Genomic DNA, 9,201 nt, shown 5'->3' with positions numbered 1-9,201 from the left:
TAGATAATTCAAGGTTGGGGACTTCAATTATCTGACTTATGTGTAAAGAAATGGAATATATTTTCATCTTGGAGACAAAGTTACCAGCAGAATGTGAAGTTTCTTATTCTGCCACGGGGACAAATGTTCCAGCCACATCGTTCTGATCAAATAGCATTAAATCTACTGAGACATTGAAAGGGAATTGAGAGTCAAACATCCTGTAGCTGTTGGTTACCTGTGTTGTCAAGGTAACCACATCCTTAGTATTCTTGGTAACTGGATCTTTCCAATGGAGCAGCAGAGACACCACAGGTATCAGCCCTTCAGCCACCTGCCACTGTCTTAAACAGTTCCTTGATACTATTCTTAGGGGACTATGACAATGTTTGGGTATTTTTTTTTTTAAAGGGAAAAAAAGCATCATGTTCATTTCTGTGAAAGTGCCAGTCAAGGTTGTAGAAATCCCATTTTATATCCTTAATCCAGGATAGGGGGTGGGGGTGGTGACTTGTGACTCATAGGTATTTCAACCAGGCTCCTGGGTTCCATACTAAAAGGAGCATCTACATAGGAATGATTGAACCTGGCTCCTGAAATAACCAATCTTGGGATGCTGAGAGAACATGTGGCCATCTTGCCGCTGCAGGTTGTAATGTTAGGTTTTGTAGTGAAAAATGTGACTCAGTTGAGATCATACTTGTGTTTTGTACCCCAGAGGGATTCCTGGGTAAAGAAGGTGGCAACAGAGAATGATGAATAAAACATTAGTGACATCAGCTTCTGTGGGAAGTAACCAGGAAGCCTTTGCTTCTTTTAAATCCTATTTATCCCTTTCCCCATTGTAGGCCCATATTCCTGAGGGTATAAATGTCTCTTCCCCTCTTTCTTCCCCCAAATAGAACTATGAGTGGGAACATGAGACCTAGTGAATGGAATTGATGGGAAACACCTGGAGAAAGAATTACTGATTACTAATCTTGGATAGGTGAAGAGGAAATCGATTCAGGAGGAACAACTTTGGGTTTTATCATATAAATAAAAACCGTGGGGGCTATGAATGTCAGAACAGTTGGCCTTGAACCCTTCCCAGACCATAAGGGGCTGTAGGCTGTACCATATATCATTCACAAAAAGCCATTTCCTTTCAATTTTGTAATATGGTCTAGAGGATTTGACTGATGGTCCAGATTTCAGGAGGAATGAATGATCTCCACAGCTCAGGTAAGACACAGATGCTATAAATCAGGAAAGGATGCGGTGAAAAGGTTTTATTTGCCTTGACATCGACTTGATCCCTAATTAAAAGAGAAAAACAAGGTAAATATTTTTAACTGCCATCCATTTTCTGAGACTTGTTAAAAGAAAAATGTTTTTTTGTTTACAAGTATTAGTTCATTGATGCAAGTCTTCCTATGTTATGTGTTGTCTACTTCTTGGAAAAGAGATGTGGGTTTTCTTCAGGTTATTCAAGTGATGGTTTCTTCTGTTCTTTAGTTTTTTTTCTTTTATCATTGCATGCAAAGTCAAAACAACAAATATGTATTAAGTGTTTACAATGCTACAAGCACTATCCTAAGTGCTAGGAATATAAATATAATTAATTAGAAAGAAAAGCAATCCCTGCCCTCAAGGAGCTTACATTTAAATGGCGTGAAGTCAGGAAAGGGGAAGTTAGAGGGAGAAAAGAGAAGATAACAGATAGGGGACATGATGGAGAGAGTCTGCAGACGCAGGTATGAAGCTGGGAGAGGAAGGAAGATAGGACTAACCTGGATATTTTCCTTAAAATGGAAGTTCTGGGAGAAATTAACCAATCAGAGGAAAGGACTGAGGGGGCAGAGGGAGAAGGCTGAATTCTTTCTTACTGCTTTCTTAAAAAACTTCTACTTTTCTTATAAAGAATCCCCCACAAGTAAGCTATGATTCAGAACTAAGAGCTTCTCTAGGGGATGCCAGGCAAGCCATGCTGTTTCTTCCTTCTACTGAAATAATGAATCCCTAGTTTTCTGAAACTTAAAGTGAGAATGCCACTGACTGATGACCAGATTTCTAACAAAGGACTCTTTGGGAAGAGACAGCTTTTATTTGATACCTCTGAAGCATGATTCAGCCTCTATCTTGAAATCAAGTTCTGTGTTAAAAGTGGGCAACAATTATCTTTGAGGCAGCAATAACAGGAGGATAGTGGAGGGCTGCTTGGAGATTTCTAGCCCATTAGATGAAACTAACCATAAATAACTCAAGGGAAAATGGCCAGATTAAAAAAAAATTCTAATCCTTTATATTAATATTGGAGAGGAAGTCTAGCATTTTTTTCAATTAACAACCCTTTCTCTTCTTTCCCTCCTATCTTCCCCCATTGGAGAAAAAAATAAAAACAAAACCCTTGTAACAGAAATGCACAATTAAACAAAAAACAAAAGTTCCCACATGGTCATGTACAAAAATGTACTATGCATTCTCCATTTTTGAGTTCATCACTTCTCTGCCAGGAGATGGGGACTGCATAGGTAGCATCAACCCTCTGGGATCATGGTTGGTCATGGCTTTGATCAATTTTCAAGACTTTCAAAGTTGAAGATAACTTTTCTCCCCCCACCCAATATTCCCAAGCCTAAAGACAACATATCTGTTGTCTATCCAAGGGATTTTTAAAACAGACTGATTCATATATGGGGCAGTGTGAATACATGAGACAGAATTCTTGATTTGGAGTCAGAGAATATGGCTCTCTTTATAATCTGAGTAATCTAGGGCAGCACAGTTAACCTCACTTGGCCTTGGTTTTGTCATCTACAAATTATGGAAGTTGACCCAAATGAACTCTGATCCTAAGAGACTGTGGTATATAGGATGTTGCTAAAGGACTTTGGTACCATTTTCTGACCACACAACTTTGGGTAGATCACTTAAATTTGCTAAAACTTAGCTTTATCTGTAAAATGGACACAAAAGGTACCTTCCAGGGTCACTGTGGAATTGTTTTTTTTTTTTTCCTTGCAAGGCAAATGGGGTTAAGTGACTTGCCCAAGGCCATACAGCTAGGTAATTATTAAGTGTCTGAGGTTGGATTTGAAATCAGGTACTCCTGACTCCAGGTCCAGTGCTCTATCCACTGTGCCACCTAGCCACCCCCTGGAATTGTTTTGAATCAAATAAAGTGAAATGTGTAAAGCACATCTCCCCCTTTATATTTATTCTTCTTTGCCCTGGTTTAAATTATTCTCAAGTCATAGGACCAGCTACCATTTTAAAATCTGAGCCTCCTGTAAGTGGTTTGAATGTGGGATGAAAGTGGAATGTGAGAGATGGCAACAATACAAGGTTAGGAAGAGAGCAGTTGAAGGGATAGGAGTTGGTACAGCTGGTTATCGTTACCAGCAACAGGAAGTAGAGGGTAGTTGTGGGTGGGTTTTTTTTAAGTTTGTTTGCTAGGTCACAGAAACCATCTGGATAGAGGACTTTTTAATTGAAATCCTGGAGCAGGCTGACTTTTGATTAGGGCTTCATGTTGATTATATCTATCTGGGAGATCTATGCTATTGCTAACCTATGCCCTTCTCCCTGTTAGCAAGGGGTACTAGATAATAAAACTTTTTTTTTATCACTGCCTGGATCTTGCTTAATTTTCATAGAAAGCATAAAATAAAATAATTTATGTAATGTTAAAAAAGTGACGAAGGGGAAGCCATTTGGGGTGGCAGTTTCTTTCAATTTTCTGATATTTTTCCAAATAGAAACTGGCTTAACCTTATATAGTTCATCTGGAGTAAACCTTACTTCTCCCAAACTGTTGAGATAATGAAGTGTCAGTAAAGGGAAGACTACTTTTGTTCAGATTTCTATATATTTAGACACTTGGGGGTCTTCCTCCCCAATATGTCATTTTAATGGTCACCCATATTGAAAGAAACAAATTTGAAGAATATTTTTCAAAACCTGGACTTCACAAAACAATGGATTTCACAAAAAGGTCCATTGAAGTTATCCACAATAAAACTTAAATATTTTTAAGGATGAGATTTAATTTTTCCAAAGTAGAGTTGGAAGAAATATAAAAACTTTTCAACTTAAGAAATCCTTTTAATTTATCTATGTGAATCTGTAAGTATGAAAATCAGAAGATCAATTTTTATCATGAAACTTTGCCACAGAATCATTGATCTTTTTTAACTCATGGTGATTTTAAATGCTATTTTTATCTTATAAATATTTTATTTTCTGATTATATTCACTTGTAGTTTCTACCAATCATTTTTGTGTGTGAGGTTTTCAATTTTGAAATATTATTATATATCTATGAGATCTGTTGGTGTTAATTGTTAAGTGCTATGTATCAATCAAATCTATTCCTTTAACTTGATCTATAGAACTGAATTCCCTAAAGTCATGAAAGACTTTCATTTTTGTCTTTGGATTCTCAGAGCTTGGCAAAATGCCCAATGGACAGATTTCTCAGTTGCTTTACTACAGAGACTGATTAGTCCTAATATGCTTGTAGCATTTTGTTGCTCAAGGAAGATTCTGGTATCCAAAAATGTATGGCTAAGGTGAGCATTTTATGATGAATTTGTTGTGGCTGCAAGAATCTGGAATTATGAGGAAAAATCTCAATTTGGGGAATAATAAAAAATGTTCCAAATGTAAGTGACTTACCATTGCTAAATTTTGTGATACTATTTCTTTCCTGTGACCTTTAAGATTTTTGTTGTCCTAAAAATTCTACTTCATTGAGAAACTATACTCTTCCTCTTCTATTTTAAAATTTCTAAATAAATTCTGTATTTTAAGAGAAAAAACAAAATGACTGGCAGGGACATTAACAAAACTTGAATAAGTGAATTCTCTATAATGTCCCTTCTGGCTCAAAAATTCCATGATTTTTGTGTTTAAAAAAAGTGTGACTTTTGTGTGACCTTCAAGGCAATATCTGAAATTATCTGTGACTTGCCAACTATGGAGAAAATACTACTTCATGTGAGCTGCCAGCAAATCATGCAAGTGACTTTGATATTTATTAAAATACTGGAGAGCACTGGCTTCCAAGGTGTGATCTGAGAACCAGACCTTATCATAGATCTATCCAAGGCAACTATTTCATAATAATACCAAGATGTTTTAATTTCTAATATGTTAACTATAACCCCCCAAACCAAGCTATTTTGAAGAGACGGTCTCACCAATTTTTTTATAGGTTTTTTTTTGCAAGGCAATGGGGTTAAGTGGCTTGCCCAAGGCCACACAGCTAAGTAAGTGTCTGAGGCCTGACTTGAACTCAGGTACTCCTGACTCCAGGGCCGGTGCTCTATCCACTGCGCCACCTAGCCACCCCTCACCAATTTTTAAATGTGTAAATTTTGAGAACTACTATTATAGAGTAAATCTCTGGAATTCAGACCTCAATAATATTACTTCTAAAACACAGTATCTGTTATCTTATTCAATCCTTTCAATTCATCTGAAATTCCAAATCATTAACAATGTTTAATACTTTTTGTATTCTCACTTGAAATTTTCCATTAATTGCATGGCACTATTCTTTTTTTTTTTTTAAGCTATGGATTAAGTGACTTGCCCAAGGTCACACAGCTAGGTAATTATTAAATGTCTGAGGCCTGATGTGAACTCAGGTCCTCTTGACTGCAGGGCTAGTGCCCTATTCACTGAACCACCTAGCTGCCCCAGTTTCATGGTATTATTAACAGTTTTTGACCAGAGATTTTAAAAAACAACATGTGAATAGTTAATACTTCAAATTTCTATTGTTTTTCATAACATACCATTGAACATTTGTTTTGTTTGGGAGTTCTCTGTGATGGCCTGACAAGGGCAGAGTCATGACCAGCTAGCAATGAGATCATTCAGATGAAAATTTTCCAAGGTCCAATTTATACTGGGGACTCTCTGTAGGGATTCTAAACTTGAAATTCAATAAGAGGTACTCTGAAGACCATGAACCGAGGCAATGCCAAGGTATCTTAAAAGGGAGGGGATTGGGAAGTGGCATCAAGAGTAATTAGTAAGCCATGTCCAGGAGTTTTGTTAAGGGTGATCTGAATGGTAGGAAATTAGGACCCAAGCAAAAATCTAACACTGGGGTAGAAGTTGTGCTGGGCTTTGGGATGTGAACTTTTACCGATGGTGACCTATTTGTATCCACTGACAGAACAAGATGCAGAGTCAGGAATATAGTACAAAGGGTTTATATCCTCCTTGTTCTTCAGCCTCCAGACTCTTGGAAAAAAAAAACCGGACTGAAATCAAACAGGACTCTCAAAGGAAAAGAGATTGGAGTCTCTGGGGGAATCTCAATGGGGATTTTGTAGGAGGAGTCTTCCTGCCTGAACAATTCTGCACTGTTTTCTGAACTACTCTGAATTGTTCATATCTCTGTTTCATTGTTTGTTATAAGAAGCAGCTTGGCATGATGGATGCATGCCACATTGACAGGAAGATCTAGGTTCAAATGTTGCCTCTGACACCAATTGTGTGATGTGGCTAAATCACTCTGAACCTTCATTTCTTCATCTATCAAAAAGAGAGAATAATAGCTATAGAATCTCTTGCTAAATCCACAGTTCTTAATTTTTTTTTTTGCTAGAAGGTAGAAAAAGTGAAGAAAGATAAGATTAGGCACATATTCTTCTAGATAAAGTAAACAAGACTTTAAAGAAAGCAATGAAAAGTGAGGAATAGAGAATGGCCTGGCATGAAGGAATTTCCTGACTTTCTATTCTCAACCCAAGCAAGGAAGGGAGTGACCATTTGACATGCTATGAGTTCTCAGGAGATTAGACAATCAAATATGTTCAGCCTACCATGGTGAAAAGAGCACTGGATTTGGAGTGGTTCTTCCACAGAAACTTCTTAGTTGTGGACAAGTAACCTCGTGGCTCCTCAATTTCCTCATCTTTAAAATAGGGACAGTATTTGGACAATATACCCATAGAGTTGTTGTGAGGAAAATGCAATATAAAGATGAAACTTTAGAATTGTCAACTATTAAAAAATTTAGAGTTTTTGTTTGAAACAGTATGGCATGGTGGATAAAGATGACTTAGAGCCAGGAAGTCCTGAGTTTAAGTCCTACCTCTAACAAGGGATCCTGTGATTTCTTTCAATGTTCCAGAAAATTCTATACAACAATAAATTGTAGAATAGGTGTCAATTTGCATTGGTAGAGGAAATTTTTTTATTTAGGAGAAGTTCCCTAAATCAATGAAACTACAGGTTTGGTCCAATAAAAAAAATTAAAACACTTTTGAAGGACAAAAATAGAATATGGTTTTATATTGCCTTATCTATTTATCCCAATAGGGAAAGGAAGGGGGAAAAACACTTACTAAATACTACTAGATGCTAGTGGTACTAAAAATTGCTAAGCACTTTAAAAAAATAGATGTTTTCTCATTTATTTCCTCTAATATCCTGGGAGATGCTATTATTATTTCCATTTTACAGTTGAGGAAACTAAGGCAAACAGAATTTGCCCAGGGTCTCACAGTAAGTATCTGAACCTGAATTTGAACTTGTCTTCCTTCCAGATCTGCTATTCAACTATTTGACTCCAACCACCTCTAATGATATGCTTTCTTTTGACAAATGCCACCGAGGACAGTTTAAAAGAAGTTGAAAGACTGTTGAAAGCATTTACAATAAATGAGGGTGAAAAAGCATGCTCAAATATACACATGGATCTGTGATTTTTCGAGTTCCTTCCAGGGATGTAAATCATCCCATGTCCTAGAAACATGAACTGATGTGAAGTGAACCAACAGAACATTGTAAACATGAACAGCAATATTGTGAGATGATCAACTATATTGGATTCGGCTCCTCTTAGCAGTTCAGAGATTGTAGCCCTGACAATGCCATCCATAACCAGAGGGGGAAAAGCTACAGTCTGAAGGCACACTATGTTAACTTTATTAAAACTTCTTTTATGTTTTCCCTTCCTTTCTCATGGTCCCCCCTTAGTTTTAATTCTTCTTTCACAGTATGATTAATACATAAATGTTAGACATAAATGTACACGTACAACTTTTACCAGATCGTTTGCCAGCATGGGGAGGGGGAGGAATGGAAGGGTGGTAGAGAAATGTGGAACTCATAAATTTTCAAATGGATGAATGGTGAAAAACTACCATTGCATGTAATACAAAAAATAAAATAAAATTTCAATTAATAAAATAAACACCCCATTTTCTCCCAAAAGTTGATCTTGGGGAACCACTTGATATATTGGAGACCTTCCTCAAATTCTTCTTACACCAAGAGGATTCCAGAAGATCTAACCCCCTTTCATCCTTTAATGTTATCACATGACTAACCCGTCTTCTTTTTGACAAGGTCACTTCTGTACTACTGTGGAGCATCACAATAGGACTTGGTGTGGAGGAAGAACAATATCTGAACTAATTACCTAAGAGTTTTCTTTTTGCTTTAGACCAAAGAGTAAAAACCTCACCCAAGTATTTATTTTCTTGTGAGATTAGCTAACACAGGCACAATGACTTTTTCTGCTGAGTGGGAATTAGAATAATGCCTAACAGTTTTCCTTTTACTGTTGGTTGACTGATAATAACCAATGGAGAAGTAAACTGAATTTTTCTCAAAATAAAGGGTTTGGGATATGATTTGCTTAAGTAAAAGGCAGCTTTAATAAAAGGGCTACATCCCAAGGAAGCAGTATATTTCATTTCCAACCCATGAAAATGGCTGCCACTGATTATTAGTCAATATACTAATGCTCAATATAATCTAAACCAAGTATTTATTAAATATCTATTATCTGCAAAGCAGGTGCTAAGGCCATCAAGGCAAAAAAAAAAATGAAAACCAGACCCGCTCTCAAGGAGCTTATGCTGTATTGGGGAGGTTCAATATGAAAATATACATGTCAAAAGTGACTGTTTAAGGAGGGAAAGATAATGGGAAAATTTGAGGAATCATGATGGGCTTCCTGTAGGAGGTGACGTGTGAGTTGAGCCTTGAAGGAAGCCAGTAATTATAAGAAGCCAAAGTGAAGAAGGTATGTATTTCAGGTATGGGGGATAGTCTGGGCAGAGACATAGAGAATTAGAAGATTAAATTAAGTTCTGCTTGTCAGAAGTAGATTGGTTACTACCATTTACTATTTTAACTCAGAGGATCATTCCCCCTTATTTCCTCTCTTTTTTCCAGTTTATACATTCTTTCTAAAAACATGCAAATGTTTGG

General features: G+C 36.8%; 1 long non-coding RNA gene across 1 annotated transcript; it reads left to right on the top strand.

Moving 5' to 3' along the window:
* Positions 1 to 223: 223 nt before the first annotated feature.
* On the top strand, positions 224 to 8,066 carry LOC141493684 (uncharacterized). The gene is made up of 4 exons (XR_012470286.1): positions 224 to 294; positions 1,149 to 1,203; positions 4,407 to 4,532; positions 7,527 to 8,066. It is a non-coding gene; the product is annotated as an uncharacterized LOC141493684 (long non-coding RNA).
* The last annotated feature ends 1,135 nt before the right edge of the window (positions 8,067 to 9,201 follow it).

Source organism: Macrotis lagotis, chromosome 7 (genome assembly GCF_037893015.1).
Source record: "Macrotis lagotis isolate mMagLag1 chromosome 7, bilby.v1.9.chrom.fasta, whole genome shotgun sequence".
Taxonomy (NCBI): domain Eukaryota; kingdom Metazoa; phylum Chordata; class Mammalia; order Peramelemorphia; family Peramelidae; genus Macrotis; species Macrotis lagotis.
The sequence above is the reverse complement of the archived record's forward strand: the minus strand, read 5'-3'. Positions and strand labels throughout refer to the sequence as shown.